This window comes from Microcebus murinus, chromosome 1, assembly GCF_040939455.1.
Source record: "Microcebus murinus isolate Inina chromosome 1, M.murinus_Inina_mat1.0, whole genome shotgun sequence".
Lineage (NCBI taxonomy): Eukaryota > Metazoa > Chordata > Mammalia > Primates > Cheirogaleidae > Microcebus > Microcebus murinus.
In genome coordinates, this window is record NC_134104.1 from 25,696,840 (window position 1) to 25,709,047 (window position 12,208).

At 34.3% G+C, this 12,208-nt stretch overlaps 1 long non-coding RNA gene across 1 annotated transcript in view; it reads right to left on the reverse strand.

The window, feature by feature from the left end:
- The window catches only part of LOC105883106 (uncharacterized), a 620,369-nt gene that overhangs the window by 143,515 nt on the left and 464,646 nt on the right, over window positions 1–12,208 (reverse strand). The window contains exon 6 of the long non-coding RNA XR_012918558.1: window positions 1–12,208. This exon is cut by the window's right edge and continues 23,867 nt beyond it. This is a non-coding gene — a long non-coding RNA (uncharacterized LOC105883106).

The window sequence follows — 12,208 nt, forward strand, 5'->3', positions numbered from 1 at the left end:
CTGATATGAAAGGTGCGATTTCACCAAGTGCAATATATTGCTAATTATGCCATATTGTTTGAAATAATAAAAATAAAGAAGGCTCATTTGGTTATGTTGCCTTAAAAAGCTGCTTTACAAAGCCCGATGTCTCTGTAGTTATACAAGCCAATGTTTGCTTTTTTTGGTTTGTTTTGGTTTGGATTTTTGTTTGTTTGTTTTTGTTTTTGTTTTTGAGCAGGAGCGTCTCATTTTTTTCAGCACTCTTGCATGTAGTAGGACAAACTCAGATTTTTTTCTTCAGGGCTCCTGTTATTTCTCAGAAAAGAAGGACCGGGGTGCTTGTCTTCTTTTTCTTCCTTCTCGGTATTCCAGGCACAAAGCACTGCGCAGAAGCTGCACCAATCCTTGCCGTCACTGGCAGCAGAATGGTAGAAGGTGGGAGAGACCAGGAATCCTTCCAGGCTGTGCTGACTTTAGAAATGAGGATTGCACACGTTTGTCTCCTGAACCAAAGGGGTGAAAAGGCAGGGTGCCAGTTTGCTACACTGCTGCAATGCAATGATCTCATGCTCACTGCTGCTGTCGTCCTGTTTGCCCAGTTCAAATGCCTGTTCATTATAAACCAAAAAAAAAAAAAAAAAAAAAAAAAGACCCAACTACTTGGATTCTTCAGCAAGCAGAAAGGGTATTAACATTAAAAAAAAAAAAAATCAGCAGTCAGAGAAAGCAAAAAAAAACCCCAAACAAACAAAAATAAAAAGCACATACAATTTTAGGATTCACTTGTTATGCCTCAATATTCTGTTATTATTTTCCTTTTTTTTTTTTCTATTTAGAGATAAGCAGCAGAATTTATCAGGCGTGAAAGGGACAGCCTCCTGGTGGCCTGCCAAAAAACCCAGAATAAAGGCGAAGTTGTGCTTCAAAGCTCAGTCGCTTGCTGAGTCTGGCTAAAGTCAAGTATTAAGATCCACCATTTTCTGAGCCATGCTAGAAAAGAAGAAAAAAGTCAGGACGGTTGCTGCTTTCCAAGTCTCTGTTGGCACCATCACAAAATCTCAGTCGTAAGGTCACATGATTCTCTGCCAAATGTAGAGTGCATTCCCATCAACCATTCTGCTGATACTGCGAAGGCAGCTATTGTCTCGTTTAGACCCAAAGTTCAGCCCACTCTTCATTGAATTAGCTGAAAAACGCATCACCTTTGGGGGCTGGGAGTCATGGAAACGTCTACCTGGCAAGCTGCCCACTTTTTCTGCCCATCAACCAGAGATGGAATTGTGCTGCCTAACGCAATGATGACTTGGAATGTGAAGAGTCGTCCAAAGTGAATCTGATTCTTGCAACGCCTGTTTCGTTTGCACAGAAAACTCTGGCTTCTTGTAGTTAAGAGAGGAAAAAAAAAATCTTTCCTACCAAATGTAGCAAATAAAGGTCTGAACATGCCTACTCTGCAACTTTATTTCTTAACACACCCAAATGGTTCTCAAATAAAAAGACTGAATGCCCTGCAAGTTTTCTGAGTTAAAGGCACCCCTTCGTCTGTCTCCTTTTCCTTACAAGTGAATGCAACAAGCCCAGAACATTTGTTTTAGTCTCTCACTTTAAGATTTAAAAATCTCTGAGTTTTCTTCTTGATTTTTATTACTTTCTGATTTTATCTGGCACCCATTTTGTACCTCATGGCCACAATATCCTCTAGCAACAGTGGGGATGCAGTATTGCTGCAATCTTCAACAAAGTGGTCCCCTGAGAAAGCCAGTTGTCTCTTCAACCACACAAAACCCTTCATTGGGTCCAGTGGTAAGCTTCCTCAGTACCTAGCACAGCTGTTGTGCAAGTTTGCTGAGATTGACACACGTGAGAAATGCTCTTTCTATTTCTTCACTGGCTACTGTTTGCCTGTGTGGCATGAAAGATGCTTTTGAAAGATGCAGGGACTATATAAACAGCTATTAGGCAATAAAATGAAATGGTTCCCCCTCCCCAACGAATTTCCATTCTAGTGGGTAACGAAAGTTCCCATGTACAAACATTTCCATACTTTCTAACAAAAGTAGAGTGAATTAAATCTTTCAAAATTTCCTTAAGCAGAATCTAAAACCAAGCAGGAAAGCAAGCACTATTAGTACTGAAATCAAACATACTGAGTAGCACTATAAAGAACCATGTCCTGCTACTCCATTAAAAAAAAAAGTTGCAATATTAGAGGACCTTTATCTAAAGTATAATTATGTTTGTAAAAAAAATTGAAATTATATTGTGTGCCTTACCAAAATGATGGATTAACATTACCCCTCCCCATGTATAAACACATTGCACAATACATAACAAAGATTTTAAAAGACATTCAAATTATAACTTGCTTGATAAAAGGAAATCATGCCCTCCTCCCACAAAAAAAAAAATTTAAAAAAGGTTCAAGGATCTAGGAAAGATATCCTAAAATGGTTAATGGTTATTTTGGTGCCATATCCTTCAGATGACTTTCTTTAGGAGCAATAGGAGGGAATTTGCACATAAACATGTGCACACAGGCACACACACGGGAACCATCAGGTTGTCCCCCCCCCCATTTGTAATTCAAAATGTACACAATTCTAAACCATAAGACAAAAAAATATATGTTGAAAGTAAAATTGCTTTTTCCTAGATTGCAAAATTCTAGACAAATTCTACTGGTGTCTTAAGTACAAGCTTGAAGAGTGTTTTTTGGGGAATCAAGCACAGCAGACACTCATGTTCTACATTTCAGCACAGCAAGAATAGAGTAGACAACCCACTTATGGAAATGAAAATTTAAATTTCTAGTTCTCATTCATCTATTCAGCAGATATTTATTAAGTGCTAGTACATGGTAGGTCTTATGATAGGCACAGGGGAACAGCAATGAACCAAATAGACATGACTCCCATATCATTTGATAAGTACTTCAAAGGGAGAAAAACTCGCTACCAAACAGAAGTGTTTCTGGTCCTAAAAGAGACAAACTGGTGGAAACTGGAAAGTGGAAGTGAAATGGACGTTAAAAAATAAATTACAGTTGGAGGTATTTTCTCTGACTGATGTTTTCCCATTTTAATATTAAATTCATTAATTTATTTTTTAATAATTCTGTTTAATTTTCTTAAATAATCTAATGTGAAAATGGTATGCTTCCCTCCCAAGTAAAAAAAAAAAAAAAAAAAAAGACTTAAAAAAAAGGAACAAAGAAACAGGAGACTTTTGCTTCTAGGAAGATTGTGTAGACATAGCTGCTTCTAATTCTCCAGCTAGGTACAATCAAAATCCCTGGACACTATATAGACATCAAATGTAAGGAGACTCTGAAAGGTAGAGAGAAGATGACAAACTAGCTTAGGACTGCAGGACCCAAGGAATGACATGAATTTTCTTTTTTACTTTATCCCTCCAAAATTTGAAGCTACACAAGCCTGAAACTCACAAATGTCAACCGGTGCAGTAAAGAAAAAGTCCTCACAAAAGACTGTTTTCTCTAGCCAAAGGTCCAAGAAAGGAGCAGCCTCGAAAGACAGAAATTCAGGACAATACCATTTTACTCCAGTCAAACGCCATGAAAAGAACCGTGGTCCCATCTCCACCCACCCTTGCAAAGACTGAATGGGGAGTCTAGACATTGACCCTTGACAGGCTAAAACAAGGTGCCACAACACTCTTTCCTTCCACCCTCCAGAGTAGTGTAAGATAAGTCTGAGTAGGGAGCTAAGAGCTTCATCCCTGTAGTGGGTATCAAGCTTCCTCCCCACCCCAAAGTGTCAGTGGAGACTACATGGGGAGCATGAAGTTCTACTACAAACCCAACAATAATAACTCATTCTTCTTTCTCCCTGCTGAGGTAGTGTCAGAGGAGGCCTAGCTGAGATCCAGGACATTAGAAACTTCCCAGTAGTATAAAGGCCTCCCTATAATCCCTCAACTTCTAAGGCACTGTTGGAGGTCATGATGGGAATAACAAAGCACTCCACCCTTCCCAGCCAGGGAGGTATCAGTGGAGCATTACTTGGGATCAGGAACACAGGAGCAGGAGTTACTTCTATCTATATGTGGCAGTGACAGGTGGCACCCCCTGCTTCCTCTGTTGGAGTGGTGTAGGAGAAAGCCAGCTAAAACAGAAAGTTTAAGTAAGAACCAAAGTCATGTATATAATATCTAAAATGCCCAGGTTTCAGTTGAAAATAATTTGTTATACAAAGCGGAAGCAAGATTTCAAACTGAATTTTAGAAAGACTATTAATGAGAGTGAACATCAAGATTACAGAGATATTAAAATCATCTCACAAAAATGTTAAAGCTGTCATCATGAAAATGCTTCAATGAGCAATTATGAACATGGTTAAAAGAACAACAAAAATAAAAGTCTTAGCAAAGAAATGAAAGATACAAAGAATAACCAGATAAAAATATTAGAACTGAAAAACATAATAACTGAAATTAAAAAAAACAAAACTCAATGGATATATTCAACAGCAGAGTGGAGAGGGCAGAGGAAAGAATCAATGAACTGGAAGATAGAACAATAGAAATTACCCAGTCTGAACACAGAGAGAAAATATACTTTAACAAAAAGAAAAAAAGAAAAAGAAAAACAGAGATCTAGGCAACTGTGGACCTATAACAAAAGATAAAACATTGTATTTGTGTTACCAGAGTCTGAGAAAAACAGAAGAGGGCAAGTCTCAAGATGTACTCAACGAAAGAATGGTTGGAAACTTCTCAAATTTAGCAAAAGACATACAGATTCAAGAAGGTGAGCAAACCACAAACAGGATGAGCCCAAAGAAATTCACAATGAAATACATCATAGTTAAACTTATAAAAACTAAACGTAAAGAAGAAATCTTGAAAGGAGCAAGAAAACAACATAATCTTACCTATCAAGGAAAAATGAATGGGTTTCTCATCAGAACCATGGAGGCCAGAGGGAAAAGACACAACAACATTTTCAATTGTTGAAAGAAAAGAACGATCGACCCAGAATTTTATACCCATAATAAATATGTTTTTGGAATGAAGGGAAATTAGGACATTGTCAAATGAAGAACACTAAGAGAATGTATGTGTCACCAGTAGACCTACCTACCCTGACAGAATAGCTGAGGAAGTTGTCTAAATGGAAAGGAACCGATAAAAGAAGAAAACTTAAAACTTTACAAGGGGAGAAAGAATTCAGTAAACACAAGTATGGGTAAACATAATAGATTACACAAATATGGGTAAACATAATAGGTTTTCCTTCTCTGAAGTTTTCTAAATTATGTTTGATTGTAGAAACAAAAACATAGCACTGTCTGATATGGTTCTAAATGTATACAGAGGAAATATTTAAGGTAATTATGCTATAAATGGGTAAGAGTACAGGTACAAAAAGGTAGATAAGGTTTCTATACCTCATTTGAACTGGTAAAATGAAGATACCAGTAGACTATGATAAGTTATATATATGCAACATAACACATAAAGCAACCACTAAAAAACTTCACAAAGAAATACACTAAAAAATACTAGATACATCAAAATTCTAAAAATTCCAATGTTTGTTCAATTAACCCAAAGCATGGCAGGAGAAAGAAACCATAAAGATTTAAAAAAAAAAAAAAACAACACAAAATAAACAGAAAACAAAGAACAAAATGGCAGGCTTAATCCATAAAACTAAATTATTGAATTAAATGTAAATTGTCTGACTACACCAATGAAATGGCATAGATTTGCATAGTGAAATAAAAATCATGGTCCAATTATATGCTGTCTACAATGAATTCCATTTAGATATAACAATATAAACAAGTTGAAAGTAAAGGATACAGAAATACATACATATCAGGCAATCATTAATCAAAAGAAAGTGGGAGTGTCTTTATTAATATCAAATAAAATGGACTTCCAAGGATAGAAAATTACCAGAGACAGAGCTAGACATTATATAATAATAGAAGGAATAATACAACCAAAAGCCATAGCATCCTTGAATGTGTATACCCCAAACAAAAGAGCTGCAAAATATGTTAAAAACTAGTAAAATAGAAAGGAAAAATAGACAAATCCACAATTACAGTTGTATACTTCAAGACACCAATCTTAACAATTGACGTAACAACTAAACAGAAAATTAGCAAGGATATAGAAATCAAGAAATCATCAATCAACAGGATCTAATAGACATTTATATAACATATTACCAAACAGCAGCAGAATACACATTCTTTTCAAGTAACCACAAACATATTCCAAGATAGGCCATATCCTGACACATAAAGCCAATCTCAATAAGTTAAAAATAATTGAATTCATACAGAGCGTGTTTTCTGACCACAATGCAATCAAACTAGAAATTAATAACAGATAGATAACAGGAAAACCTCTAAACACGTGTAAACTAATCAACAAACTTCTAAATAATTTATGTGTCAAAGAGAAAGTTTCAAGTGGAAAAAAAATACATTGGAGTGAATGAAAATCAAAATACAATGTGTCACAATTTTGGGGACACAGCTACAGCAGTGCTCAGAGGGAAATTAATAACATTAAATGCACTAGAAAACAGGTAAAGTTTCAAATCTATAATCAAAGCTCCAAACTTAAGAAGAATAAGAACAGCAAGATAGACCTAGAGGAGAAAGGAAAGGAAATAAGAGCACAAATAAACAAAATCAAAAAGAGAAAAACAATAGATACAATCAATAAAACAATGAGTTGATTCTTTAAAAAGATTGATAAAATAAAAATTGGTAAACTTCCAGCACAACTGATAAATTTAAAAAGATACAAATTATCAATATCAGAAATTAAACAGGGGATATCACTACAGATACTGCAAATATAAAAAGATAATAAGGGAACACTAAAAACCACACTAAATACATAAATTCGACAGCTTAGATGAAATGGGACCAATTCTTTAAAAACACAAATTACCATAACTCATTTCATATGAATTATATTATTTAAATAGCCCTATAACTATTAAGAAAATTGAATACGTAATTTAACAATCTCTCGAAAAGAAATCTCCAGGCCCAGATGGTTTCACTGGATAATTCTAACAAATATTGAAAGAAGATATAACAGCAATTCTACACAATCTTTTTGAGAACATAGAAGATGAGGAAACATGTTCCAATTAATTTTACAAAGTCAATATTACCCTGATACCAAAATCACACAAGGCAGCACAAAAAGAGAAAACCATAGACCAATATCCCTCCTAAATATCGAAATAAAATGCTATAACAAAATTTAATAGCAGCAAACAGAATTCAGCGATATATAAAATGAATTATACACAATGACCAGGTGAGGTTTATTCCAGAGACACAAGGCCAGTTCATTGTTTAAAAAATGAATGTAATCTGCCATATCAACAGGCTAAAGAAGAGGAGTCACATGACAATATCAATCGATGCAGAAAATCATTTGACAAAATTTAGTACCTATTCATGACTAAAAATTCTCAGACAACTGGGAACCAGAGAAGAGCTTCCTCAACTTGGTAAAGATCTTTTACCAAAAAAAACCCAACAAAAACCTATATTAGCATTATAGTTAATGATAAAAGACCAAACAGTTTTCCCCTAAGATCAGCAACAAGACAAGGATGCCTTCTCTTACCATTCTTATAAAACATTGCACAAGAAGCTCTAGCTAGGGCAATAAAAAGAAAAAAGAAAAGAAAAGTTAAAAGTGCAATACCATTTATAAACCATTCACATAAATGAACTAGTTAGGTGTAGATATAAAAAAAAGAACATGTATAAGACTTGTATTTTGAAAACTACAAAATGCTGATGAGAAACCTGAGAAACCTGATATCTGGAGAGAGATATCATGTTTATAAATTGCAAGACCAACATAGTAAATATGTCAGTTGTCTCCAAATTGATATATAGGTTTAATGCAATTCCTATAATCAAAATCCCAACAAGATTTGTTATAGATATAGATAAAATTATTCTAAATTTTATATGGGAATGCAAGAGAACTAGAATAACTGAAACAATTTGGGGGAAAACAGAATTAAGTGGGAGGAATTATTTGATTTCAAGACTAATTAATAAATTGGTATATTATAGCATACCATAATATAGTAATATTAGGTATAATATTATATATAATAGTAATAATAAATATTGCTTGGTTCTAATCAAGATTGTGGTATTTGTGGAGCAATAGGCACATTGGTCAATGGAACAGGACAGGGAATCTAGAAGGAGAATCATACAGATACACATAACAGTTGATTTTTAACAGAGATGCAAGACCAATTTGATGCAGAAAAGACAGCTGTTTCAACAAATGATGCCAGAGCAATTGGACATCCACAGGCAAGAGAAAAAGAGACAGGGAGAGAGAGACAGAGATCTTTGACATATATCTGACACTTTATACACAAATTAATTCATAATGGATCACAGGCTTAAATATAAAACATAAAACTACAAAACATTTAGAAAATAACACACAATAAAATCTCTAGGATCTTGGACTAGGCAAAGAATTACTAGAATTGACACCTAAATTGCAATCCATAGAAAAATTGATAAATTGGCCCACAAAATTAAGCACTTTTGTTTCATAAAAGACTCTGAAAGAAATCAGAATGTCATCTCAAATTTATGCCTCTATGACACAAATAATTTTGAGCTAAAGGCAATTAAGAAGCAGCAAACTAAGAAAGAACTGTTTCTATCTTTACCCTTTCCCACCTAAAGAAAAGATATAAATTCCCCTTTCTGGAGACAACTCTTATCAGCACGGAGATGGCACCAGAGGAATCTACAAACAAGTCTTACTCCATTAGGTTTTTTCCCCATATGTTTACCTTCCCACATTTTCCTTCCTCTGGAAGCCTAAAGCTGCTTTCCTCTGTCTTGCCCCCTTTCTAAAATTTATTGTTCTTTGTTGGAGATGCCATATATGCCAGAATTCAATGCCACTGCGCTTTGAGTTACCTTTCCATTGAGATTTCTCCTGTGTGAGGTGAACTGCATGCATTAATAAAGTTGCTTGTTTTCTTGTTTTTTTTTTCTTGTTAATCTGTCTTTTGCTACAAGGGTCTGCCCCAACTACAAACTTAAGAGACTTGAAAAGAAATTATATTTCCTCCCCAATAATTCAGTTAAGAGGATGGAAAGACAAGCTATGCATAGGAAGAAAATATTTTCAACCTACATATCTAACAAAGAACCAGTATCTACAAAATGCAAAGATATCTCACATTTTAACAGTATAAACAAATCGAACAATCCAAATAGAAAATGTGCAAAAGATACGATAAATAAATATCAATAAATAGTGTCAACACTAAATGTCAGTGAGGATATTGGGTCATATATTGCTAATGGGGATATAAAATGGCATAGCCAGTCAGGAAACAGTTTGGCGGATTCTTTTAAAAACTAACCATATGCTTTACCATATGACTCAGCAATTTGGCTTTTGGGTATTTATTTCCTCAAAATTAAAATTTATATTCATACAAAAATCTGTACATGAATGCTTATAGAAGCTTTATTCACAATAGCCAAAAACTGGAAACAACCCAGATGTCCTTCAACTGATGAGTTAAATAAACTATAGTGGAACATCCATGACATGGAATACTACTCATCAATAACAACAAACTATTGATAAACATTTTAAGAGAATTATGCTGTGTGAAAAAAGCCAGTCCCCAAAGGTTACATTCTATGATTTCATTTCTACATTCTTGAATGACAAAATTATATAGAAATCAAAGTTATAGATACAGACAAGTAGTTAAGAGATGAAGACAGGGATGGGAGTGGGAGGGAAGTAGGTGGGTCTGTAAAGGAGCATCATGAGAATTCCTTATGATAACAGAAATATTTTGTATGTTGACTAGGTCCACGTTAATATCTTGGTTGTAATATTGTACTGTAGTTTTCAAGATGTTACCCCTGGAGACACTAGATAAAGTGTATATAGTAATTATCTGTTTTATTTCTCTCAACTGCATATGAGTTTACAGTTATCACAAATTAAACAGTTTAATTTTTTTTTAAGTTACAAATAGACCAAGGTAACTGCTCTTACTGGTTATTTTCACCCACCTTATGGTACTGTAAAGAAAAACTTTAATGAAAAATATCTAATCTATCACCTCTTGTTCTATCCTGGATAGAGCTGGAGCCCATTCTACTAAGTGAAGTAACACAAGAATGGAAAAACAAGCACCACATGTACTCACCAGCAAATTGGTATTAACTGGCCAACACGTAAGGGCACATATAGTAATAACATTCATCAGGTGTCGGGCAGGTGGAAGGGTTGGAGGGGTTGGGTATATACACATCTAATGGGTGTGGTGTGAACCATCTGGGCGATGGACGTGCTTGAAGCTCTGACTTGGGTGGGGCAAAGGCAATATATGTAACCTAAACATTTATATCCCCATAATATGCTGAAATAAAGAAAAGAAAAAGAAAAAAATCTGAAAATACAAAGCACACATTGGTTTATTTGGACTTGACATTCCAGAGTTGGTATTCAATAAGCAATGATTTGATTAGCTAGGAAAATTAACTTGGGGGAATGTTCTAAATCAGGAGATGCAAACTTTTCTATAAAGGGCTAGATAATAAATGTTTTACATGCTGCATCTCATATGGTCTCTGTCCCAACTGCTCAACTCTGTGGTTATACCATAAAAACAGTCACAGACAATACATAAATGAAAGAGTGTGGCAGTGTTCCAATAAAACTTTATTTATGGACAACAAATTTTAATTTTGTCAATTTTCACATCATAAAATATGATTTTCTAAATTTCTTTCAAACATGTATCAATGTAAAAACCATGCTTAGTAAGTAGACTATACAAAAACAGACCCTGGATTTGGCCCACAGGCTGTAGTTTGCTGAAGGCCGAGCTAAATTACATTTTTTGGAATCTTCTATAATCTCATGATGCAGTTTTGCTTCTTTTTCTTTTTTTCTTGAACATCTACATTTCCAAAGCTGCTAACTGTTCCCGTTTAGGAATTCCCCTTCAGTGTTCTCCCATCTGTGTTTTCCTTTCTCATGTTGTTAACGGATAAAACAGAACTTTTACTGTGAAAATGTGGATCTTGGGATAAAGTAGAAAATTGGATAAAGTTATCTCCCCTAGATCACTTTTTGTCTAAATTTCTTCATAATTTTAATGAGAAATAATGCTGCTTTTTTATAGGGCCTCTTTGATGAGTCATGCCTTGAGAGTCATTAAAAGAGCAAATTGCATGAGGCAAATTAGTTGAAAGATTCAGATTTACTTAGCCCAGAAGTTGAAAAATAGAAAAATAAAAAACCTATAAGAAATAGTGTGGTATGTTGTGGATGCTGGTGGCACGTGTTTAGTGGTGGATGGAGGGGCACAGATAACATGAAAAGCAAGGGAGAAAGTAGCTGCTGACATTAATAAAGATATTGAAATTTCCTGACTTAAATCAGGAAAAAATAAAACCATGTCAGGTGCAAAAAGAAATTTAAAAGCAAAGTCTGTATGTCGATGAGGAGAGTAAGTAAGAACTTGCATATTTTTGAAGTCATAATGCGCCATTCAGGTTATCTGAATAAAAGAGTAGGCTTATAAAGAAATTCTTATTTTCATTAAAAAATAAGAATTTTCCACAAAATTATGCTTAAAACCATTATAAAAAGCACTTTTAAAATCATGTAAGTGAAGAACACAACAGAGTTCTCAGACAAAATATTATCTGAAATTTCTTTAGAAAATTAGAATGACTAGACAGGGAGCAAAGCCTTATTTTTGTAATTAAATGACTTCAAATAATTAATCTAAAACATTAAATTGTATTAATTTTATGTATTTGGTTAATTAATCCCTAAGACTCATTAATAACTGAAGACCATCATTTTTGTATCAGAAAGTGATGCAAATGTTCCAATTGAAATGAGAAGTTTTAAATAAACATTATTTCTTTAAAACACTAACCATAAAGTAAAATGAGGTTTTATCATTACTGACATGAGTTAATATGTACTGTTAAAAGTCATAGTCAAAACCCTGTAGTAAAAGAACACCTTCAAAGTATAGGGATTGTGCCAAGGAGTTTACACGAATTAATTCAGCTGATAACTCTTAGTTTCTCTAATCCAACTTATATGAGCATGAAGAAGGCCATCCAAATATGATTATCTTTGCTAATATAACACTAACCAACATGCATTGGGGAAAAAATGGTGT